Below are 27,879 nucleotides of genomic sequence, written 5' to 3' on the forward strand. Positions count from 1 at the left end.
TATATCTACAATGAAACCGACAGCTCAGAACAAACTAAATTCAACACTTTTAAGTAGTGATAAAATAGTTTTCATCCTCTGTGCAATCCACTCTGTTGGCATATGTGCACGAGAGCATGTTAAAACACACAACGCGGCCTCCTCGTAAAACGAATCGAAGCTCCAACACTTTCAATAGAGAAGTTACCGCCAATGCAATCGCCCCCGACAGCTAATCCTCTCTGTGCATTTACTCACATACCAAGCACCGCGCCAGGAAAAGTACCAGACGCCTCAACCGCCCACCCGTCAATATCATTGCAAGGACAGTATGTACTCCCGCTAACAGTGTGGAGTACTAATTAAACATTCCAGTAATGTTACCCGCCACTATATCAGTTTTTTGTAACTTGCTGATACTATTTTGCACATACAAAACAATTATAGAGCAATACATAGCAATTATCCTCCTTTACAAACATCTACAAAGAAACACAGTGCTCAACTTAAAACACTTCAATTTGCACATATATAATGATTATACACAAATACATAATAATTATCTCCCTTTACCAATATATACAAAGAAAACAAATTTGGATACACCATATATACAAATTTGTATATTTTTGTATATGTCGTATATACAAACTTGTATATTTTTGTATATATCATCATTCCAATCTTGTATATATATCATCTTTCCAAAGGATATACAAGCTTGTATATATGGATTTTTTTTGCAGTGCAATCATGCAGCTATAACATACACAAATATCGATGACGTCCACGTACAATAGAGTTATGACATATGATTATCCTTTGGTGTGCACTATATCTGGAAGATAATTCTAGTATATGCTTACTTTTTACGCATAGCGACTATACATTTTATTATCACTTTGTCAAGTCTCTGTAACAATTGCAAAATAATATAAATTTAATAATTCAACTTAAATTTGCTGAGTTGGGCATTAAACAACAAACAAAGAAACTTAATATCTTTAAGAATTAAGAATTATGTTAACAATGCCAATGTTAAAAAATCATGAATCTCCATAATCTCCATACTGCTCATGTTTAACATGAAAACATAAGAAATGTTGTTACTGTTCCGTAACTGAAGTAGTCCTGCACACTAAACATTCAGTGAAGAAGCCCATGAACATATTAACTATGTAACATACATATAGAATACTAAACGAGCTCCCGTGTAATACCAATTTTATGAAACGAGTGAATAGTTCTGGTATCTGACGAGCGAAAGCGAGTCAGATACCACAACTATTCACGAGTTTCATAAAATTGGTTTTACACGAGAGCGAGTTTAGTATTTTATTTATTACTTGTCATTTATAATGTTTTTAGAATTATACTGTTGAGTGTAAATAGGCCGACACCTACACGATCCATGGCATAATCCAATTGAGTTTAACAGAATAATACTTCAAACACGTCAAAAGTTGAAACGTATGAATTTAATATCATACAATGGTCCACCTTTAGAATTCAGGCGTTCGTCCCACAAAATTATCGTAGTGCTAAGGCTATCACAACTCACATAATTTAACTTAGACTAACGACTGTCGTTGCGCTACCGTACGATCGCCTTGTGGAACGGGGCCTTGCACCTCAAAGTTTACAATCACGTCACAATACCCGATGACGTAATTTGTTGAATTTTGTTGCAAGATCCATCGGCGAGTCAAAGCAATGTGACGTCAGCCTAGCAACAAGGTTGCTGGGGTCATCGAGTGTCCATAAGCTCCTCCCAGTGATCTATCATCTCCACACGCAATGTCGTTGAATACGCCAAGGGATGTTGAGAGCTTTCAATATTTGTTCGTGAAACGTGTTCCGAGAGTACATAAGCACGCGTTTTGGTATTACACAATGTGTAATAAAGCTGTATGTTTATTAAACGGGTGATCTCTTCACGGGCAAGTAATAAAATTTTTTAAATTAGATGAATAGTTGAAGTTAGTAAATGATGTTACTTGGTTGAACGTCTATCAACCAATACTACATTATGGAATTGTGTGTATATGGTGTTGTTTGCAAGGCTACTCTCATAAATTACAGGGCGGTCGAATAGCTTAGTGGTTAAAGCGTTCGCTCGTCACGCCGAAGACACGGGTTCGATTCCCGAGATGGGTACAATGTGTGAAACGCATTTCTGGTGTCTCCCGCCGTGATATTGCTGGAATATTGCTAAAAAAAAGGCGCAAAACCATACTCACTTACTCATAAATTATATCACGCATTTTAGGCCAGGGTTCTGTTCTATACTCGAATAAATGTGGTGACTATAGATTGCGTTAACTTAATGAATTACAGTATTCATGAAGAACATTTCATGTGGGACCAATAGAGAGAATTATGAGCATAGACTTGCTAATTATTTTATTATATTCATGCCAGCTCAAACGAAACTTTGATTTATTTTTATGCTATCCACAAATTAAGTAGTATCCGGCTTTTTGTTTCGTTATTGTTGTTTTTTGTTTAATAGCTGGAATATTGTTGTGTGAGGAGTTAAACAACAAACCAACCACAACATAGTTCATTTTGGCCTTAGGGGTGGGGACGAACATCGATCCATGTGTTGGGGAGATTCAAACGGGTTGGAGTTTCTCACTTTCAAAGAAAAAGAAACTCAAACATGTAGGCGTCCAGGTACAAGTCCAAAGGATCCCTGGATGTCACTCCCAAATGTGGGAAAATCTTGACGATCCTGATAGGTAGGTTGTTATAATCTGCAAGGTCACCCTTTTCAGTTTAGGCCTTGGATACGCATGGATGGATCAGGGTTTGGGAAATGTCAAGATGTTTATGTCCTTGTTACTCCAAAGAGCTAAAGATTGTTTTCGGCAAATGTGGATAGAAAAAACTAAGAAATAGCAAATGTTTATATACCTATTCTCTCTTAAAACAACAATTTATACCAGAAGAATATCTAATATATGTGTCATAGCGACTGATTTATGACTACCATTGTCTGCAGTACATTTGACTTCAAGGGCAATTTACCTTGTAGCCATGTCTCCATAACTTAATTGTCATTACGTTTTAGGCGCTAATCCCCGTTGTTAATCCTCACCAACATTTCATTGTATTTTGACTGGACTACCATATCACTTCCCTTTAACTACTTTTTTTTATAGTATGGCATTTATTGCCCTAATTGATCATCCCATGAACTGTGTTTGTTAATCACGCCCATATGTCCAAAGCAACGTCGTTGTCTCTTTGTCTGTCCATTGTTGTTCATTACTATATATGTGCTACCATTACACAGTTACTAGGCTAAAGAGGCTAACAAAGGTTTCCAAATAATTTTCCCAGACCAGGACTCCCTAAACGCAGCCAAAAAAATCACCCAAATCTTCCAATACACAGTAACTCATCAAACCCCAAACTGGCAGCTATTCACTAGGGGCGTAATCAGAGTAAATCCTAAAGAAAACAACGAAGACTTAGACATGTACGCACAAGACGCTAACGATAACCAAGATATGTACCCCCAACCTAAAATAACTAGCACCCGAAGAATAACTTCAAATAGAAACGGTAAAATCTCAAACACACCAATAGTCATAATCAATTTCCAAAAATCAGCTAAATATCCAGAAGCACCTAAATTTATCTCCTTCGGAGCAACCACTAAATTAGAAGTCAAACCATACATAAAACAAGTTAAACAATGCTCTAACTGTCTCCAATACAACCACACAGCCAATGAATGTAAATTCCAAAAAACTAAATGCAGGAAATGCGCCCAAACTGACTGCCCAGGGACATGCACACCCTGGTGCATACACTGTAAAAGCATACAACATTCCTCACTATCCAACCACTGCCCTCATAGACACACCCTCACACAACAGGCCAACAAACACATCAATATCGACACGGCCAAACTCCAAACAAAAAGACAAGCACAGCATACAAAACAACCTCTGCTACCCACACCACAACCAAACAACACCCCACACTTAAACTCGGCATGGGATGGCATCCTGCAAAGAGTACATCCAGCACCCAAAACACACATCCACCACACGTCCATCCCACAACCCTCCACTAGCACATTCACAACATCCACACCTGCACGCAAAACAAGCAACAATACGCCCGCCACAACCCAACCCGGCACCATACAAACCACAGCCGCTATGGCAACAACAACCGATCCCAAGCAATCACAACCCGAAAACCTAGACAGTAAGGAAACCACATCCAGACCACAAACACAAGCACGCACGCAAACCACCCCCATGGAATGTGAGGAGACTAAACTTAACAACACAGAAGAATATTCACAACCGAGGAAGACATAAACGAAATAACTCTCTCAACCCCCCAAAAAACCAAAACCTTCAAACACAGGCCTCAGCAAATGTCAAACAACAAACTAAACAACTTAACCATCCTTCTCGCATACATGCTAAAGGAAATAAACCCAAACGCTAGCACTAAAGCTTTCTATACCGTAGCAAATAAGCTTAAACTGACAACCCTTACCTTCGAATTCTTCAGCATAGGCCTCGAATTAGTTAGCCCTACCTCAACCAAGTAAAAACCCCTAGCCTAAATCAAAACCTAACCTCCAAACACTAAAAGCCCAAATAATGGAAGGCCTAAACATATTTCAGTGGAATGCCAATGGACTAAATTCCCACGGCCACGAACTAAAAGCAAAATTTAAACAAGATAAGGGTCCGCACATTGCCTGTATCCAAGAAACCAAATTCTCAAAAAAATCTAAATTTACTCTACCAAACTACAACTCAGTTAGAACAGACCGAGCCAAACCTAAAACCGCTAGAGCCGCAGGAGGATTAATAATACTAATCAGAGAAGACATTAACTATGAAGAAATCAAAATAAACACACCAAACCTAGAAGCAAACGGCATCCAAATAACTCTCAAAAACCAAAAAATAAACATCATTAACGTATACCACTGGGCAGAACAAAAAATTCAAGCTGAGGACCTAAACAAATTACTGCAAATAAGCAATAAATCAACTATATTCCTAGGTGACTTTAACGCTCACCACCCCACCTGGAGCATAGATGAAAAAATAGATAATCATGGCAAACTAATCTCTGAATGGATAGAAACAAATAACCTTGTACTCCTAAACAATAACCAACCAACTAGATACGATAAGAAAAACCATAAAATGTCGGCTATCGACCTAACCATATGCACCCCAGATCTGGCCCAAAGTACTCAATGGGAAGTTCACGACGCCCCACTAGGTAGTGACCACTTCCCTATAAACATTACCATAGGCAATACAAACGTTCCTACCCAAACAGAAAACCTAGAACCAAAATTCAACTATAACCAAGCTAACTGGGACAAATTTCAGGATATCTGCAACCAAGCCAACCTAACCAAACTAGAAAATAAGGACCCAGAAATCTACTGCAAAAACCTAACAGACTACATAATTAACGCAGCCAAAGCATCAATACCTTATAAAACAAATAACGTAGGCAAACCCTCGGTACCATGGTGGAACGAGGAAATAGAACAAACTAGACGCAAACGTAAAACAGCCTTCAATAGAGCCAAACGCGACCATAACCATATAACGGTAGCTCACGAACTAAACCACAAGGTCCAAAAACTAGTCAAAATAGCTAAAACCAAAGATTGGAAATTATTTTGTGAAGGAGTAAATAATCGCACAGATGCCAGAACAGTCTGGCGAAAAATCCACGCCATTAGAGGCTTAAAACGTCACAAAAAAACACCCAACATAAACAATTCAACCAACCCTACCGAAAAGGCAAATAACCTAGCAAACCACTTCTCGGCCATAAGCAGCAACAATAACTTCAGCGAAAAATTCCAACAAAAACTTAAAGCAGAAGCCAAACCTACTAAAGTACCAAATAATGATAACCTCGAAATAAACCAACCTTACTCAATGGAAGAACTCCAGTACGTACTCCAAAATAGGAAAAAGGGAACTGCCCCAGGACTAGACCTAACATCCTACCAAATAATCAAAAAACTCCCCCCCAACCTACTCCAGGCACTACTTAAACTATATAACCTAATCTATCAAAACGGACAGGTACCAACTCCCTGGAAACAGGCACTAGTCATCCCTATCCCTAAACCCGATAAACCAACTAACCAGGCAAATTCTTATAGACCAATATCCCTAACCTCAAACCTATGTAAAGTAATGGAATCTATGGCCAAAAATAGACTACAACACTACTTAACTCAAAATAACATCATAAACACAGATCAAAGCGGTTTCACTCCTGGCCGCTCAACCTTAGATAATCTCGCCCGACTAGAACAGGACATAAAGACAGGACAACTCAACAAACAATACACAACAGGCATCTTTCTGGATTTCTCCAAAGCATTCGACATGGTTTGGCACAACGGGCTAATACAAAAACTTAAAAAAATAGGACTAAAAGGACAAATAATAAACTACATTCAGGACTTTCTAAACGAACGTAAAATAACAGTGGGGATAGACCATACTCTATCGGACCAGTGTCCCCTAGAAAATGGCACTCCCCAGGGCAGTATCCTCAGCCCCACACTCTTTAATATAATGATAAACGATCTCTTCGAGGGCCTATCCCCTAAAGTAAACACATCCAAATTCGCGGATGATGGAGCCCTCTGGATCCGCACAAAAAGTATTAATATGGCCCAAAATTTACTCCAAAAATCTCTTAATAAAATACAACAATGGGCTGACAAATGGGGCTTCTCCCTTAACTCAGAAAAAACAACAGGAATAGTATTCAAACATAAAAAACATGAAACCCACCTCCCCAATTCTCCAGCTAAACAACCAAACAATCAAATTTCAAAAACAAACCAAATTCTTAGGACTTATCTTCGATCAACATCTCACCTGGGATGCTCACATCCAAAACCTAACAACTAAATGCAGTAAAGACCTAAACACCCTAAGATGCCTAACTGGCTCAAACTGGGGAGCCTCCAAAGATACCCTCCTCTCACTCTACATATCACTAATTAGATCAAAACTAGACTACGGCTGCGCCATATACAACACCCTAAACAACTCTCTATCTAAAAAACTTGACTCAATACAATATCAGGCTCTCAAACTAATTACACGCACCCAACATGGCACCTCCTACACTTCACTCCAGGCCTTAACAGGAGAAATGCCACTAAGTCTACGCAGGGAACAGCTAAGCTTAAATTTCTGGGCCACATCCCAATCAAACCCTCTCATCCAAAACCTAATAAACCAAAATATCAGCCCCAAAAACCAAGCTCTAGCTCGTAAACACCCCTTACTTACCCCAATATCTCAAAGAATAACAAACTACCTAAATGAACACCAAATTAAAAATCTTAAACAAAACTGCAAACAATCAAATATCTTCACCCCTAAACTTAAAATACCCAAAATAGACACAACACTAGCTAGCCAAATAAATAAACAAACCGACCCAAACATAGCTAAAACCACCACACTAGCATACATACACGAAAATTGGCCAAATTGGTGTCACATTTACACGGACGGATCTTCAGATCCGACCTCCAAACACACAGGTTTCGGAGTCCATACCACACAACCAACTAAAACTACACAATCCTTCCGACTCCCAAACAACCAATCAATATTCACGGCAGAACTAATGGGCATGGCCTCAGCCCTCCATAGTCAAGAATCCCAAAACCACAATAAAATCCTAATACTTACCGACTCCCTAAGTGGACTGCAAGCCCTCAAAAACAAAAATACCAAAAACCGACCTAAATTAATAAATCTAATACTTAAAAGCTCCAACGACCTAACTAACGCAGGCAAACAAATAACTTTCTTGTGGATACCCGCCCACGTAGGAATATACGGTAATGAAAACGCCGATAAGGCAGCTAAACTATCCCTCAAAATCCCAGAAATAAGCTTAAACTTACCCATCTCAAAATCAGAAATTAAAAGTGTAAATAAGCAAAAAATCACCAAAAAATGGCATAACCTATATCTAAACTCAAATAGCCAAATCAAAAAAGTACTCAGCAAACCACTAACCAAACCAAAAATTCACCATCCATCAAAAAAAATCGACAGAGTAATCACTAAACTCCAAACAGGACACACCAACCTAAATAACCACCTAAAAAAAGTAAAAAAACATACTACAGGTAACTGCCCACACTGCAAACAACTAGAAACCCCAGAACACGCACTCATCTACTGCACACACTACCTAACACATCGAACCGCATTACAAACCACCCTCAATCTAAACCAGGCTCTCACTCTAGAAGCAATACTAAACCCACAAAATAAACTAGAAAACTTCAAGGCCTTAGGCGTATTCTTAATCAAAACGGAACTAATAAAACGCATCTAAAAACACTATAATCCACCAAATCAAAATTACATAAACACACAAAAATCCACCATACCCAGCTCCCTTAGTTCTCCTCCCTTACCCCATTGGCATCTATTCCAAATCTCAAAATTCCCAAATTCTATATAAGCAACCCCTAAAGCCCCCTCTTGGGTTGCACACACCACTTTCGCCCCTTTCGGAAACACATTAAATGGCCTGGCCGGGCCCGTGTGCGAAATACGCATCAGTCGGAAAGCGCACGTTAAATCTACAAAGTAAGTAAGTAAGTACAGTTACTAGGGTGTTAGTCAGGCTTGGTATTCCGAGTGCTGGCATAGGGACGACCTCGAGCAGGATATGCTGCTCGTAGGAAACGCCCTGAGGTGGGCTGGAGCTCTGTTCACCTCTTGTACGCCTGAGCTGGAAAGTCTGCTCATTGCTGTGTTTGTGTTGTCAGAGCAGGTATTCCGCTCATTGTGCAATTGTTGTTTATTGTTTACATGTTGTGCATAAAGCGTTCCGGGACAGTGATGTCGATTTTGTCCTTTATTCCCCCAAGAGCTAATTTCCCGTCAACACATGCACGTTGACATATGTTACAATAAAAACAATTCGAGTATCGCTAGCGCAGTTCAGAGCAGGATATTATGATTTAAAGATCTATAAAGGAATATTTAAAAAGTCTAACAATATCTGTACATCTTGTAACCTTAATGTTGTAGAAAATGAGTATCATTTTATGCTTGTGTTTAAACTCTGTCGTCAATTAAGAAACAAGTACATTCCAATGAAGTTTATAACTTTCCCAAATATTAATTTGTTTTGCATACTCATGTCAACGTCAAATATTACTTTATTACCAAAAATTGCATTGTACATACATTGTTAGTTAGAAGAAACACCCATGCCTTGTAAATACCTTGAACTATGGGCCTATGGCCTTTCAGTTTGCAATGAATAAAACAATTTGAATCTACAAGGTGCATGCAGCTGTATGCTTGTACTAGTCCGGACTGCTGCCAAGTTTTAGTGTTAGCCCACTGAGATAACATGCCGAAGTTTAAAATGAATGCCCTTCTCGGAAACATTATACTAACTCCGAGCCAACCAGTCCTTGTTTTAGCCACTTTATGCCAAGCGCCAGACAGGGTAACAACAGGTATTTCAGGAGATACCACTGCATCCATGATAAGTGTCTCACTTAATGCTACAAAATCGATTTAAGAAATAATAATTACCTCCTGTTGTCCTGAGAAAGCAGCAGTCCTCGTATCCATTTACAACTCAACTCCCTGAAGTTTGTGGGTAGCCACACGGGTTCATACTCGTTTTTTGATGACTATACTTAGAAGCGTCATGGTCCGTTGACTATATACAACGAATAGAACATCCGACTGGATGTCAACAAAATTGAATGACTGGATGTGGCCGACACATACACACATCCTCACCACCACTCAACACACACACACACACACACACACACACACACACACACACACACACACACACACACATCCTCACCACCACTCAACATACACACACACACACATCCTCACCACCACTCAACATACACACACACACACACACACACACACACACACACACACACACACACACACACACACACACACACACATCCTCACCACCACTCAACATACACATTACATATTTAATATCAATCACAAGCATTAGGATTATTTACATCAGTCCACAACTCTGACAAACAGGCAGTTGTACCCAATTAAATAGTTGGGTTTTTTTGTGTGTTGGGTTTTTTTGTGTGTGAGAAGAGTGAACTGACCGCGTGCCATCGACTAGACATCGATCAAATCGACAACATTTAAGTTTCTAGCAAGCTAGAGGGCCCTCTTTCGCCTGATCAAGCGTGGATAGTACGGACCAGTCTTATAAGTTCCAATAATCGACACACTTCTAAACATTGCTTTCAAAACATAATTTCCAACCTATGGTTCCCCTAGCGGCAACATTTGACGTGTCATAGCTTTCTTCTAACACCAAATCCCTACTAGAAAATATATATTAATCAACTTATATCGCTAAACTAATCTGACTATTCTTAAAGTAAATTCAATGCAGTGAATGCACTAACTGACATTCAAGATGTTTTATGTTTCACAAATGCGGGTTAACTCACGGTTTCTCCAGCTGTGTAGCTGTGTGACAGTGGCCCATCATGCATGTCTGCCCAGCCAGGCTGACACAAAGGGTGACTCCCTCTGAGAACCAGTGAATAGAGTGATAACTACACATGACAGGGCCGGTGTCACGAAATATACCCTACGAAATAAAATCTCCCCCCAGAATATTTCCTCCCCCGGTCGTTTTATAAATACTTGTGTGGTGGCTTGTGTGGCCACTAAGTCTACGCAGGGAACAGCTAAGCTTCAATTTCTGGGCCGCGTCCGAATCAAACCCTCTCATCCAAAACTTAATAAACCAAAACATCAGCCCTAAAAACCAAGCTCTAGCTCGTAAACATCCCTTACTTACCCCCAATATCCCAAAGAATGAACAAACTACCTAAATGAACACCATCGGCATCTATTCCAAATCTCAAAATTCCCAAATTCTATATAAGCAACCCCTAAAGCCCCCTCTTGGGTTGCACAGACCACCCTCGCCCCTTTCGGAAAAACATTAAATGGCCTGGCCGGGCCCGTGTGCGAAATACGCATCAGTCGGAAAGTGCACGTTAAATCTCCAAAGTAAGTAAGGAAGTAGTTGTGTTGGTATTTAAGTGGTACAAAAGTGTTCTCCTATTTGTAGATTCTCAAGGGTTAGCTACCAAACCCTAGAATTTTTTCTCCCCCGATTATTTATACAGACGTGTCATGCAGTTCAATAATTTTAGGTGTATTAAATGCTTATGCTATGCAGTGTCTGAGTGGTATTTTGTGATAGACCTAAATACTAAATGAGGAAATGTATGTGGTAAGAATGTGTTCAGCTGTTTGTAGATTCCCGTCGTTTTGCTACAAATCCTGTGATGTAATTATGGTTGAAGAATTTTGAACTGAACTGTCCGAAAGTTTATATCTAAAATTTTGGAATTAAATACAGTGATACATTATTATATCACTATGTGGACTCATCAATATTGGTTTTATGTTTTAACGGAGATATGATATTTTCTTATGAAATATCGCGTATCAGTGTAATTTGCATGCATTACCATTCATTGTACCATTCTAAACCATGTGAATGTTGTAATATCAGTCAATCAGCCCAATCCTCGCTCTATAAAGGACTATGTCAATCATTTTGCAAGTTGAAATGACCCCTGATACTTTATGAATACTTCATGACAGTTTAGTCAACCGCTATGCTTTTTTTATTTTCAAAGGAAATTAGGCCTTATTCTGTAAAATATCTAAATATACATTTAGTTACTTGTATGTGTGGGGGTGTTTAACGGAAACCTGGTTGCACCATGATATTCTAGCCACTGATACCATTTTCAAATCGTAGCCTGTATTAAGGAATATATTTTAGATCTTAAATCAGAGTATAACGGACAGCCTGAGCTGGAGGCGCGCGTGGATATGTTGACAGTTTTTACGTAGTTAGTGTTAAAACCGAATGTTTGCGAGGATTATTAAGATTTCTGAATTCAGTTACAACAGTAACCGTACATGTATTTGTTACATTAAGTCATTTCATTCAAATTTGTTTGGTATGATATATGTTATCTAATTATTTTAGGATGGAGGATACAGTTACCAAATACAATATGCTGAAATATCATTTCATTATGACAATACACTGTATTTCATATTCTATTTTTTAAAGTAACCCTCCTTACACTAAAGATATCTATTCAAAGAATATAGTACATAAAGACATTGCAACAAACCGAATAATCAGGGGGGAGACTTTATATTGAGGGGGGCGCGAAATATATCCGCCCGAGGGAGATTTTATTTCAGAACAGATTCTCCGGAGGAGAATCTGTACCGGTATAAAATCTCCGGGGGGGAGAATTTGTACGGGGGAGAGTTTATACCGGGACACCGGCACACATGGTCAATCCGACTGTGAAATAAGGGTCACTTAGGCAATATTACAACCTACCTGAATACATTCTTAAATAATGTCACAACCATCCACGGTCACAGCCGATCAACCGCTGACACCTTGGATGTTGTGATCTTTAGTTAAGTAACGTAATGAAGGCCTGATTTGTATTCATACGGCGGTCAGTGGTTGCAAACCTAACACCTAATTAAAACAGGACTAATAAGTCGCATTTAAACCCCAAATAAAATATTAAAACCAAAACTACCTTATCTAACAACCACCCAACACACACAGCTCCCTTAGTTCGTCCTCCACCCACTCTTGGCATTCATTCCAAATCTCAAAATTTCAAAATTACTATATGAGCAACCCCTCAAGCCCCCCTCCTGGGTTGCACAAACTCACTTTTCCCCTTTTCGGAAACACATTAAATGGCCTGGCCGGGCCCGTGTGCGAGATACGCTTGCATTCGGAAAGCGCACGTTTAATCTCCAATATAAGTAAGTAATTTGCAAACTACACTCTACATCCACATGTTACATGCGCTGCACGCAATATACTCAAGCGTGTCGAGCTGCGTGCGAGTTAACAGGTTTAGAACTGACTGGTTTACTGTTAACTGTGATGTCAAACAGGGCTGTCTGTTGACGCCTTTACTGTTTAATCTGTGCATTAACGATCTTGCGCTGAAATTGAAGGGACTGGGTAAAGGAGTTAGGGTGGAGGATGATATCATTTGTGTTTTATTATATGCTGATGACCTAGTACTTTTAGCGGAAAATGAAGATGACCTCCAACATCTGGACTGTCTCAACATCTGGTGTGATAAGAACGATATGACCGTGAACTCTGAAAAGTCTAACATAATAAACTTCCGCAACCCGTCTGTGCATAAAACCAATTGCAATTTCTGGTGGAGATGTTTCGTTCGATGTTGGGGAAATGTACAACTATTGGGGTTTTGTACTTCACGAAAACCTAGAGTCCGTTGCCAAATGAGCCAGCAGAGCAGCAGGACTTGTCATTTCTAAATCCAAAAGCGATGGGTGGGTTGCCTTACAATGCCTTTACCAAATTGTATGTAACAGTCAGCCTGCCTGTAATCACATATGGAGCGTCAATCTCGGGTGTTAAAGTGGTCAGTGGAGGTGACTCGTTAACATGGACGAGACTAGGCTGAATAGACTTTGTATGGGGTGAGAACTACAACTAGAACAGTTCACTAGAACATGGGAATAGTAATCCCAATACCTAAACCAAATAAACCAGCAGATCAGGCTAACTCTTATAGGCCCATCTCCCTAACCTCAAATCTCTGCAAAATAATGGAACTTATGACTAAAAATAGGCTACAGCACTACCTAGACCAAAACAACATCATAAACCCCGACCAAAGCGGCTTCACTCCTGGCCGATCAACTCTCGATAACCTGGGATTGCCTAAAAGTCGGGCCAAGAAAAGTCGGGCCGGGCCGGGCCAGCGGGTAATACTAAAAATGGATTGCAGAATAATAAAACGAAACGCGCATATCTAGGCAGATCTCAAATGTCCACAAACGTATAGTTTTGCTCATTTAATTGAGTTTGAATAAAAATGCACCTTCAACAATGTAATAAACTGATGATTATGACTACATACCGTGAGTCTCGTAGAAAAGTCAGTGTTTTGAGTGTGTGTATTCTTTGATTAGAATGCTTCTCACCGACCTTAGCGTGTAGGGGTATGATGTCCTGGGCAGGAAACGACAGTGTTTTGACTACTCTTCTTTCATTAATTAACGTGTTACGGTAATTAACCTCTACTAATTCGTGTAAAACCAAAACAGGATGTTTCCTGGAAGTGGATATTCGCGAATGTCAAAGGACTGACACGACACGTGTTAATAACTGTCCAAGCACTTCTAAAGTTCCTAACATTCTTTATATCTAAAGACTAGTATTACATTTAATTATATACCACTTTCTTGTTTCATATTTCAGTAGTTTAAGAAAACACAGAGCTCAAAGTGAAGCCTTTTTCACTCCACATTCTCAACATAGTCTCTATCAGAAGTGTTTGACTTGTGTTGGGTCCGACTTGGCCCGGGCTGTCAAAATGCACTTTAAACACACAAATGTATCATCAAATGTCTTTAAATCTATAGACTAGCATTATATCTACCTATATACCACCTTATAGTGTCTCAGTTCGCTGTATTTAAAGAAAACAAGGGTCTCAAAGTGAAGCCCTTTTCCCTCTACATTCTCAACATAGTCTCTATCAGAAGTGTTTTGCTTGTGTTGGGTCCTACTTGGCCCGGGCCGTCAAAATCAACTTTAAACACACAGATGTATCTTCAAATGTGTTTAAATCTATAGATTAGTGTTAGTGTTATATCTACCTATATACCACTTTATAATGTTTTAAAGAAAACAAGGGGCTCAAAGTGAAGCATTTTTACTCTATTTTCTTAAGAAAATCCAAGTCAGAAGTGTTCGGTCCGACTTGGCCCGGGCTGTCAAAATCAACTTAAACCTCACAGATTTATCATCAAATGGATTCACATCTATAGATAAGTATTATATCTACCGAAATACCACTTTATAATGTCACAGTACGTCGTATTTAAAGAAAACAAGGTGCTCAAAGTGAAGCCCCTTTCCCTCTACATTCTCAACATAGTCTCTATCAAAAGTGTTTGTCTTGTGTTGGGTCCGACATGGCCCGGGATGTCACAATCAACTTTAAACAGACAGATGCATTGCTGTCTAACCGTTCTAATGTCCTCACATTGGTATCCCTGTTTTAAACATGCACTGTTCAGCTCCCGTAAATCATGTATCAATCGTAATTTTCCCCTTCTTTAGGTACAGTTCCAATAGGCAATACTCATTTTGGTTTTCGACTGCATATTTCAATTGCCCCCGAAAACAACAATGCCCGAATTTCACTTGTCACAAATTGATATTGTTTATAACTGAATTTGTGGTTAGACAGATGAAAAGTTTGTGGTTCTTTAGTAAATGGTATTTTTACGCCATCATGAACCCATTTACAAACATTATCTGGAGCTCCTATCTCACGTCAGGCATCTATGTGTTGTTGAAAATTACCTGCATTGAAATGTAGGGTCGTTTTGGGAAAACACATTTAAAACATCAAATGTAAAATACCCAATCGAAATGTTTTAAAGCAGAAACATACACATATTTCTAAATGAACATAAACTAAGACACTTGCATAAAATAACAAATAAAAAATAAACATAAAACTAGAGAAAGAAATTAAAACATATCAGTCTAAAGGAGGTAATCCAACCTCTAACTAACACAAATGGAAATCTAGTACACACAAAACAAGGGAGACTACTTTTGTCACCTTAAACGCTCTCTTGGCACTGTTCAAACGTTTAACAATGTTATACAATGTTATGAAGAATATATTTAATGTCTGACTCCAGTAAAATCAAAGTTTCTTACTTGACCGCTGACATTTTATAACTGGAATTTGTTGCCTTTCGATATTTATAGTCCACCTTCATTATCGCGAGTGGTAGGGATGTTTCGACCCGTGAACACGTCTTGTGAAGAATGTGCTTGTCGAAAATTAAAGTCACCGCGTCCAAATCCACGTGATCTGAATCCTCGGCCTCTTGGTCGGAACGGATAGCGTCCACGGTAGGATCCCCGATCATTTTGTACTGATACTGAAGCTACAGCTGCAGCGTTTCACAGGTCGTTTATTGCGTCTGATGTAAAAAAACCATAGGTATTTCTTCTAAATGCTCTGAACAATCATGCGGTTTCAGGGTTAACAGCACCACTAACTAAAAGACCAGCATATTCATCTTGTAGATAACGAATATTAGCTAACAGTACAACATAAAGTTCCTGAATATTCTCACTGCCATTGGATTGAATCCTTTGTAATTTTTTCAAACCTGTTTCAATATACCGCTCACACTTTGCTATTGTAGAATAGGTTGTTTGGTCCTGGCGTTTTATTCCTCCACGAGAATCCTGCAGTTTGTGATCGGCAGCTAGCTTGACACCTTGATAACTGTCCTTGATTACTTGAAATTCAGACTGCACATCAACTGCATTCGTCGCATGTTGACGTGTTGTGCCGGTGGCGACTTCAGCGTTGCTAAATCCGGGAATCGGTGAACTCGACGCACCTTGGGGAGCATGTCCGCCATTTTGCGCATTCAACTCCAGAGACTGTTGTATCAATGCGTTGGTATGCTGTTGACTCCGCAATAAACATTCGAGAGTGTCTTTTATACCTTTCCTGATATCATCTTGATAGCTTTTCTCAGGACAGTGTTCCTCAAAAAACATACTAAACTAGTAAAACCTACTATATTTTTGTTGCAACAGCGCAGGTCGACTCGGTGGCGACGTTGCACCAACAGGAAGTGACGCCAGGATTTATTTGTGGTGTGTACTAACTACTGCCTAAAAGGAAGAACGCATACAGAAAGACATGTGTATTAACATTTGAATTCACTCAGAAAGTCTCTCCCATGACGTACTAGCTGAATGAATACACCTTGCCCGTGTGTTTGTGGCATCGTCCCAGCAGCCCCTTGTTGTTCCAAGACATAACTGAGTTCCACTAGCCGCCGTCAGGGTGTGCTGTTCCATTGGGATCACCCCGCTGATCGTTAAGCCCTCTCTGTACAGACTCGACTTACTCGAGTAGACTTGTCCATTGAATGGCGGCTATTGAGTTAACGGGTAACTTCATATTTGAGACCTCTTGGTTACTCTTGAGATTATCAAATCAAGTTTCATTTCCAGTTGATTTCGTTATTTCCGTACTAAGGAGGCCACATGACTATAGTACATTTATAATTAGTACATTCAGAGCAGTAGAGTCTATAACATAATATTTCTCTTGTGTCTCATTGCACGATAAATGTACATATATGATTTTTGTAAAAGTAAGTACGTCATATGTTTAACAGACATGTGAATTTAAAGATATTAGATTTGACAAAGTAATATTCAGGTATATAATTAGCCCTGTCATTCAGGGCAAAATTTGACAAATGCGTTCCTCTCTTTTAATACCCGTGTAACGCCCAGTTTCATTTAAAAGGTCATTTGAACAACATCGAAATATCGCTAAGGAAACACGGAATCATCTTACATTTAAGCAAGATAAATACTGTTCGGGATATAAATCATTTTTTACCATTTTGTAATAATTACATTTGTTTGATTCAGATACAAATGAAGACCAATTTTGTAATATATTTTTTTTAAACTTTGTGCCAATGCTCTTACAAGAAAGAAGTGAACAAAGCTCACATACCCCTGTTATCCTCGTCGGTCAACAACAAATAGTAAGATGCATAGTTAAAAAGATATGGGCCGTACAAAACACACACCCTAAAAGTTTAAGTTTCTTAATGTGTCCATGGGAATGGCAAAAGGCACAAGTAATTGTGGTTAATGTGTGTAGCAAGTTTGGTGAAGCTAGGGTGCATGGTTAATAGGTTATGGGCCGTACAATTACTCGGACGGAAGGACGGACGGACGGGCGGAAGGACGGACGAACAGAACGCTGTATACCCCCGATTTACTTCGTAAACAGGGGTATAATTAAATAAGAATGACATCGTATATTTTGTTCACACCATACATAGTCATTACCAACGGAAAAGAGCAAATCTTTTACGTCTCTCAGCCAAATTCGTTTTTCCATTTTTGTCAAAGAGTTCCATCATATTACATTTTTTTCGGGAACATATAAGATGGCATAGTCACTAATTTTAACCAATATATAATAACCATCATATATAAATAATATATACATTTGAAAATCTGCCACAATCACCACATACCATAGCACTGGGTGTATTAACCGTAACATCAGGGAATTTCCTGCAGGCATATAAAGTATTAAAGTATTAAAGAAGTTGTTATCCATAAAATTGTGTGTATCGTGTCATCCGTCAACTTCTAAGTAATGCCTATCAAACAACATATAAATGTACTTTTGACTTGTTGTTTATTTAACAGGGAATAAGAACTTCCTCATTTCCAATGTTCTCTTTGCCCATGTGTAAGATCCGACTTTTAAACACTGATTATGAGACGGGTGAGACAGGGATGGAGTCGAATTTGTATACGGATATAATAATAAAAAATAATGAAATTTAACTGTGATGTACATCAAGGTATACACTCTTGTAGGCTATGTAGTAGCACAACTGGTGAACCCTGAATTATTGACTATTTACTTTTGAGACGAACCCCTCTTGATAAAGCAAGACATCTGCATGAATGATTTCGAGAAAAAACGTATAACTCATATTGACAAAAAATGAAACGAGATTTACCGCAATTCATAATCACAATCATTTGATTAATTGCGAATATATTACCAACCCGCGACAATCGTGCCGACTTAGGGTTTTACGTAGCAATGAACGCAAATTCACTACTGTTCAATTGTTGGCTCGTCACAATGGCTAGACTGGACCCAAGTGAATTGGTTCATGCATATATGCAAGTCGAGCAAACGAACACTAAATAAGAGGGGACGACCATGTCTTTATTGTCTGGTGAACACAGGCAGCTCATCAAAATTCACGTTTCATTGTTTTGTTTTATCACACTATTCATTTGATCTATTTCAACGGCTGCTCAACCCGTGTGCAATCCGTTGAGCACCCTTGCCACGTGCGCGTTACACGTGTTCTCAACGCGTGTAAGGGGAATGAACTTGTGGGCAGTAGTGTAAACGCAAGTAATTGTTTTCGTTGACAAAGTTGTTCATCATATTTCGAAGGAGTGAGATATGAGTATCTGTCACTGTTAGCGACATCGAAGGGAAATAATCAGTGTCCCCCTGAAGCATGTGCATCGTGACATTCGCGATCATAGTAGTCATGTCACTTTGTTTTGATTTTACGACCGCTTCTGTTTTATAACGTCTTTTGCACAACCCAGGAGCAAGTTCTGAAATGCATGAAAAGATACACAAACCTTTTCATTTACGACTGGATCCTAGCATTAAAACTATCCTCTGAAAGCCTATCCAACTGAGAATATGAAATGGGCAGATGGGAGGATTCCACATTATTATATACTTGAAAACTGCAAAAGAGTCCAAATGTATTTTCTGCAGGCAGAACTTTACCTACAACTCTCTAACCTTTGATTGCCACACATATAATTTTACCAGTTCCAGTTCCTCCAACAACCTCCCATTACATATTAGCAAACCTTACAAAGTTTATAGGTATGTGTATTCACCATGTTACACGCCGACTTAGGAAGTTAAGCCAAACGTCTATAGGCAAACAAAACTAACAAAGAAATATTATACAATTAACAACTGTATTATAAAGTTAGCAATACAAATCAATTCAATTTATTGCAATGTTATTACAATAGCAGTTTGAAATAGAGTGTCAGTACAAAATTCAATGGCAGTACACGCTGGATTAGTCTATTACACCAAAAGGATAAATCTATTAAAACTTCCATATCACTGCTTTCATTCAAAAGCAATACATTCCTGACAACTAATTATGGTTAAAACACAATGTTATGAACTTCTACTGAATCTCAACGACAACAATGTAATACCATGATCACATTGTTTAACAAGATATTACACTGCCATATAACACTCTAGCTAGTAGATATAACACCAAGACTAGTTAGGCTGTCGTGACAGTAGATCTATCATCCAGCCTAACGTTTCTGCCCTGGTAGTAGATGTAGTAGTAAATATTTTACATAGTAGAAAAACACCAAGACTAGTTAGGGTGTCATGACAGTATATCTAAGATCCAGCCTTAAGTGTCTGCCCTGGTAGTAGATATAACATTGAGACTAGTTAGGCTGTCATGAAAGTAGATCTAACATCCAGCCTTAAGTGTCTACCCTGGTAGTAGATATAACACCAAGACCAGTTAGGCTTTCATGACAGTAGATCTATCATCCAGCCTAACGTGTCTGCCCTGGTAGTAGATGTAATAGTAAATATTATACATAGTAGATATAACGCCAAGATTAGTTTGGCTGTCGTGACAGTACATCTATCATCTAGCCTTACGTGTCTTCCCTGGTAAACAAAATAGTTAGACTGTCATGACAGTAAATCAAATTTTAAGACTATTTAGGGAACCACGACTCCAGATCTAATAACTGGATTATTTTTAATCTGACACGTCAGTATATTAACATCAAAATAGGTAGTACTATGACACACTAACTATGAAATATAAATACCTGGTTGACTTCAGTCCCTCCCGTTGAAACTCTCCAGGTACAATGCGTCTCTTATTATGTCACTGCTGTAGTCTGTTATTCTGTGACATTGCTATATATTACTATGACCGGATTACGAGCAGTGTCAGTTTTTGCATGGGTGTAGTCTGTCTGAGCATGTCTCAGCCATCAATTGGTTGTAAAACATATGGCGAGGCGAGGCGAGGCGAGGCGAGGTGGGGTGTGGTGAAGCGAGTCGAGGCGAGGCAAGGCGAGGTGAAATATTTACCTTGCACTTACATACCGTGTCTGAGCATTTCTCAGCCATCAATTGGTTGTTAAAACATATGGCGAGGCGAGGCGAGGTGGGGTGTGGTGAGGTGAGGCGAGGTGAGGCGAGGCGAGGCGAGGCGAGCCCATTGAGATATCAGCCATTGAGATATCATGCCATTTTCCTGACTCCGAGTCAACCATTCCTGTTGGTAACAAGAACATATGTGGGCAAAATTCTGTGTGATGTTATATGCTTAAAACGGGATAAAACGGGATATAGATATGCACATATTTCAAATGCCAAGTGATTAATAATGTCTTTGATAATCGATGTGCACATGGCATGTCATTGTGACCTCCTGCCAGGTGGCAAATGGATGTATAAAAAAATGTAATAAGAAAACAAGGAGAAGAAGAATAGCTAACAAACTCTACATAAGGTGCAACAGGACTAGATATTGTCGTTGAAGAAAAGAGTCCTGCACTACTGACGGTCCCTGTCACAAACACATGCAAAGGCAAGTCAAAGGTACAAGTGAAAAAAGAAACATATGATACATGTGAGAATGGGAAAATTAATCTGAATCCCTTTCTGTGACTCATTTGAAAATGTCCTCCTCATGTCTACCATAAATCGTTTAGAAAGCATCACTTAGGCCTAAAATACTGTAGCCCTGATCAAACAACTTTAAAGTAAGATTCGTATGATATATTCGTAAACAGAGCATGTCCGAATGTAGCGATTTGGGGTCAACACCTGAATAGTAGTGAGTGAGCGGGGTGTTGGTTACCTTGGCATTGACGGCAGGCTGGTGAATCGAACGTCAGAACAGAACTTCTTTTGCGTTTCAGGCCGTGTATAACGACATATGAAATACAACATAATTGAATAAGGTACAATTTAACAGAGTTTAGGTTTTAACGTAGGACTTATACGTTTGCATTATAACTGAACAGAAAACACCAAGCTTTCTTAAAATGATTTTTTCTACTATTACTAAATTTATAAAAGTTTGACTTGTTGCGAATAGCCTGTAGTTACTGAACTGGGTAAATGTGAGGCAACATGATATTCATTTCCCATTTAATCGCGGGACATAAATTGCATTCCTTTTACTATGGGTGGGATGGTTACAGGCCGGCAAAGCCACATTTCGAAAATAGATAGCCCAAATTGATGTGGCTCTCGCGGCAATGGTTATGGTTGCGTGATTGTATAATGTGGCTCTCGCGGCTATGCTGTCAAAACATGCTTTGTGATTCTAACAGGTTACCGTATATAACAAAACAAGTCTTGTTTTCTCATTTTTTATTCAACAAGGATAACATATTCATCAAAACTTTACATTGATGAATATATATAGCATATGAATATCATAATGGATTTAATGTGGGTAAATGTGATGCAACATGATATTCATTTCCCATTTCATCGCGGTGACATAAATTGCATTCCTTTTACTATGGGTGGGATACAGTTCCACCGTCCAACGTCAACAGGCGACGATGATTGCACGTTCTATAATGTAATAAATTTATCCATTTATTCCAAGGTAAAAACTAAAGGTATGATTCCAGTTTGAACTCAGTTTGGACCCTTTGAAGATGCATTATCGTCCGACATCCATGACTGACCAATGAACAAAGATTGTCTGTTTTCCTTCAGGAGCACTATAGAGCAGTTCAACTACACATCGGCTTTCAAGAGGGTCTCTGACTACCCGCTCACCACCCACAGGCTGACAAACAAGGAGACACTGATCAGTAAAGAATATTTAGTCCCCACAGACAGAGTGAGTGAGTGAGTGAGTGAGTATGGTTTTACGCCGCTTTTAGCAATATTCCAGCAATATCACGGCGGGGGACACCAGAAATTGGTTTCACACATTGTACCCATGTCAGAAATCGAACCCGGGTCTTCGGTGTGACGAGCGAACGCTTTAACCACTAGGCTACCCGACCGCCCCTGTGCAGAGTTGCGTCCATTTGGCATGCCAGAAGCCCCGATTATGTTTCTAGGCTTGTCAGCACCATACCCGTCCTCGTTGGTTTCACCGAAGTGGTAAACGTGTGACGCCTCCATCACTTTCCTCACACATTAAGCTGACATACCGTTATATAACTGGAATATTGTTAAAAGCAGCGTTAAAAACAACTCACTCACTCACTCAATTATATTTGTCCACAGCGACTGCAACACGCAATCCAACACTGAGCAGTACGTCAAGACGTTGCAGAAATACATCGATGTAGATTCCAACGGCCCTTGCCTCCACAACAAGGACTTCCCAGAGAAGAGTCCACCCGAACCATATGCACACACACACAAATACAGACACACACACACGCACGCACGTACGCTCACACACACATACACACATACAAACACACAATATACACACACAAAGAGACACACATATAGACAGACACGTATACACACAAACACACACATGTGTCTCGAGCCTGTTCACTTTATCGTAAATGTGTTCGAGGCAAATGGAATCCATAGTTTCGGCCATGCCATAAATGTAACTGGGCTCGTTATCATTTCAACACACGGTTAATTTGTAAGTATAGTACACAGTATAGTTAGTAAAGCCCATAATGTTTACCACATTTACGACCTACATCCACTCAGTTTTATCGAAATGTAGACTGAGCAATACTATCTATTTTTATTAGAAAGAAACATGCAGTGTGGAATGAAGAGCAAAGCACTTTGCAACCATTAAATTGTAACCATTCTTTTTCTGTTGTATATAGATTCAAGAATCGCGATGGTATAGCAGGCTACTTGAAGTCATACTTTTTGAGACTTGTAGCCCGCTACAAGTTTGCTGTAGCTTTTGAGAACAGAAAAGTTGTGGCGCCCTCTACAGGTGGGAACTGTCCCTATTGTGCTCAGCTCGCAGTTTTCTCGTTTTGCAGTATGTTACGTAACTGGTGGGTTACATCAGGCTAACGGAGTAGCTACTCATCCATGCGCAGGTCGAGAGAACTAATGTTATCACGAGGATAATTTTTCAAGTTCAGTTTCGGGTTCTACGTTTGACACATATGCGCCTAAATGGCATAAACTGCACGTGCATGTCAGCTGTATAAATGCGTTCGTCTGCAGGGTATAACCACACGTGATGAAAGCACACAAAAGAAATGCCACGACTGTCACAGGAGCAGAGAGAGCCATCGATATGGCCGAAATGGGGCAACAGAGGTCCAAATTGCCAGAAGGTTTGGTTGTACACCATTGACAGTAGCCAGGCTGATTCAACGGTATATTCAGACAGGGAGGACACAGGACAGGCCTAGTAGCGGACGACCCCGAGTGACAACACCACCGGAAGACGGTCAGATACGCCTCATTCACCTGCGAAACAGATTCGTAACGGCGACGGCGACGGCAGCAACAGCAACAGCAACATCCCATTAGCCAACGTACAGTACTACGACGACGTCATGCTGCTGGAATCAGAGCGTATCGTCCTTTTCGAGGAATGGTACTGACTGCTCAACATCGGCGCCTGAGACTGCGATGGGCGATGCAGGTTCGACGCTGGCAAGTGAGAAATCGGCGTCGAGTGCTGTTTACTGATGAAAGTCGGTTTAACTTGTTTCGAAATGACGGCAGAGAACTAGTTTATCGGCGCAGAGGGGAACGTTTGGCTCCGGCGTGTATTCGAGAGGTCCATCCATTCGGAGGGTGGGGGGGGGGGGGGGGGGGGGGGGGTTCATGGCGCAGGGGACATTGTTTCAACACGACAATGCCAGGCCCCATACTGCAAGAATGACTCGGAACTTTCTAAACCAGCAGAACGTTGACGTTTTGCCCTGGCCTGCCCACTCACCTGATATGAATCCTATTGAACATCTGTGGGGCCATCTTGACAGACAGATTAGAACACGCCATCAGGCTTCCGTCAACAGACCAGATTTGCAGCAGGCCCTGAGAGACGAGTGGCAACGGATTCCAGTCCACGTCATCAGAAGACTGACGTCATCGTTGAGGCGGCGTATCACAGCAGGCATTGAGGCAGCTGGAGGTCATACACGCTTTTGAAGGCAACTGTGCCGACAATGAGTTTGTAGTGTGTCTGACAATTTTTTGGTGACATTTCAGACAAATTGAAATATCTTACCCCACAATTGTTTACCTTCAGCTTACATTACCTGTGATTGCACAATTTCATTCAAACTGTGGTTGATCAATCATTTGTTACCCCTCCCTAGATTATATTATAATTCACAACAAAACCTCTTCTTGTTATTTTTTTATCGATCACGGAACTCGACCTATACTTTCTTTTGCCGCCCAGTTTATATGATTTTAAACTGTGAACCTCCACTGTGAGCTGTTTCTATTATCTGAATAGCTGAATGCGAAACACTAAAGAATCAAGATAAACTAAAGAATAAAGAATACAGAATCGTTCACGTAGATATTAAATTGTTGTTGATATCGTGAATTTGAAACATCTGGGATGACATGCATCATTACCGTCGACTTGATCTCATTGATGATCCACAACACAATTCAATGACGTGCACATGCACGGTGCATACATAATATTATGAATAAGAAGGTAGTGGAGACAAAGGGGAGGTGTGATTGCTGTGCTCGAAGTGACTCAGGGTGCAGAAAACACATGTGTAACACGAAGTGGCCTCATCAAAATAAAGCATGTGTTTGGGAAACTAAAGTACTCACGGAAATGAAAAAAACCCTGTTTTTTCGACCTCAGATCTTAAATAAATGCAGTTATTATACATAATATGTAAATATGCAAACAACTAAATTAGTACTAACTGGGCTTTGGCACAAATACAGCGTATCAAATGTTTTTATGCCTTTTTACACGTAAAAGTGTGTAAAAATGTGAATAAAACAGACTATTGTGAAACAGGGCATAACCAGGTGTAAGTTGATCAAGGTGACCTATGACACTTTCACGACAGGTGAGAACAGGTGCATAATGCCTATAGTCAGTTTCTGCTATGTTAATTTGGACTTAGTTTTATTTTTGAATGTTGAAAGTGCCGACAAATTACCTCCTGTAAAGTACATTTTGTATTGTTCACTGAGATCAAACAAGCAAATCCAGACTAGTACTTTTCGAGTTGTTTTGTTATTTCGTATTTACAGCCACGTGACACTTTGTGTCGATTTTTAAATTGAGACAAACAGTTTTTTTTCATTTTCGTGAGTACTTTAGTGATCTGCAGCACACACAGCTACTCACACATACAGGCTGACATGGGCTAGGAATACTAGTGATCTGCAGCACACACAGCTACTCACACATACAGGCTGACATGGGCTAGGAATACTAGTGATCTGCAGCACACACAGCTACTCACACATACAGGCTGACATGGGCTAGGAATACTAGTGATCTGCAGCACACACAGCTACTCACACATACAGGCTGACATGGGCTAGGGATACTAGTGATCTGCAGCACACACAGCTACTCACACATACAGGCTGACATGGGCTAGGAATACTAGTGATCTGCAGCACACACAGCTACTCACACATACAGGCTGACATGGGGCAGCACACACAGCTACTCACACATACAGGCTGACATGGGCTAGGGATACTAGTGATCTGCAGCACACACAGCTACTCACACATACAGGCTGTCATGGGCTAGGGATACTAAACTGACCGCTTGCAAACGTCCTTTGTGAATGTTTGAAGGACTTTATTGATGATATGAATTAAAAAACGAGTTACCGGTTATTGTATGTTGGTTCTCTTTTTTAGTCCCGTCGTCACATCAATCTTTAACTGTTGTGCGTATGGGTGACAGGTGCAGTTGTTAAGACATAAAAAAATCTTCTGTACAGTATTCAAATATCAAGTGGTGTGCAAGTCCATGCGCAGCTAAAATATATTATCATAGTTGTTTATTCCAGGGCCTTTATGCATTGTGAACTTTTTAATAATAGCCGTAGAATGCAAACATGGGTAATGTGGGCAAGTCGCGTCCAAGCTATTATAATCGATGTGTACGCTTTAAAAGGGTCAACTATTGCTAAATGTTGAATCACATGTTTATCTGTATGAAGTAACAAGTCAAACCAATCCATAAACATTGTGAAAACACTCTACACAATTTTCCATGCCAATCGAAGATTAATTCACCCGCACGCCAACCCACACTGATACATACAGTTTTCGACGAATATCGCCAAATACATTCAAATACATATATTCAGGTTACAATGTATCTAAACTACAAATTGTGGCATAATATCTCCCTTATTTTAGAGCTACACCTTAAACACTAAAAGCAACAACAACAACACTCATCTGCAAAGCACTATTAAAAAGTTTGTTCAATATATGCAGAGTAGGATGCGTGTAAAAGGTTTATCCAGAATTCTTTTAAGCGTTAAATAGTATACTTTTGTTGTGAAAAAAATGTCAAATTGGTTTTGGTTAGTCTCTTTAAAGCATCAACTTGTCCATTCCAGTTATCAAGAGCAGTAAACCACCACAACATATCCTCCTTAGCTGGCGAATCTAGTGTCAATTTATCGTCCCAACTATTTCTTCTACTAAGGAGTCTGCATGTATTTCTCAGCATTAGTTTCCCTGGGGCAACAGCCCGGAACATTGATACACACTGACCAGAGATGCGAGCCAACACTCTGGCCTCAATCCTAGGTAAAGCAAGACAACGCCTTATGTCTTTTTTCAGTTTCCTTACCCGTGATGATGGGATTCTCAACTGAGCGACAGAACGCATACAGAAAGACATATGTATTAACATTTGAATTCACTCAGAAAGTCTCTCCCATGACGTACTAGCTGAATGAATACACCTTGCCCGTATGTTTGGGACATCGTCCCAGCAGCCCCTTGTTGTTCCAAGACATAACTGAGTTCCACTAGCCGCCGTCAGGGTGTGCTGTTCCATTGGGATCACCCCGCTGATCGTTAAAATCTCGCTGTACAGACTCGACTTACTTGAGTAGACTTGTCCATTGAATGGC

At 39.8% G+C, this 27,879-nt stretch overlaps 1 protein-coding gene across 5 annotated transcripts in view; it reads right to left on the minus strand.

The window, feature by feature from the left end:
• The window catches only part of LOC139454577 (sodium- and chloride-dependent betaine transporter-like), an 84,589-nt gene extending 63,887 nt beyond the window's left edge, over positions 1-20,702 (minus strand). For 4 of the 5 annotated variants that reach the window (XM_071236377.1, XM_071236376.1, XM_071236373.1 and 1 more), the window contains exon 1: positions 9,591-9,734. The gene's annotated coding sequence lies outside the window, so the exon portion shown is untranslated. Of the gene's footprint in view, positions 1-9,590; positions 9,735-20,625 lie in introns of those variants that run through there. The other variant, XM_071236375.1, reaches the window with a different exon arrangement.
• Between the last annotated feature and the right edge of the window lie 7,177 nt (positions 20,703-27,879).

The sequence above is a fragment of the Haliotis cracherodii genome, unplaced genomic scaffold (genome assembly GCF_022045235.1).
Source record: "Haliotis cracherodii isolate W230 unplaced genomic scaffold, xgHalCrac1.p SCAF_10, whole genome shotgun sequence".
In the NCBI taxonomy this organism is placed as follows: Eukaryota; Metazoa; Mollusca; class Gastropoda; order Lepetellida; family Haliotidae; genus Haliotis; species Haliotis cracherodii.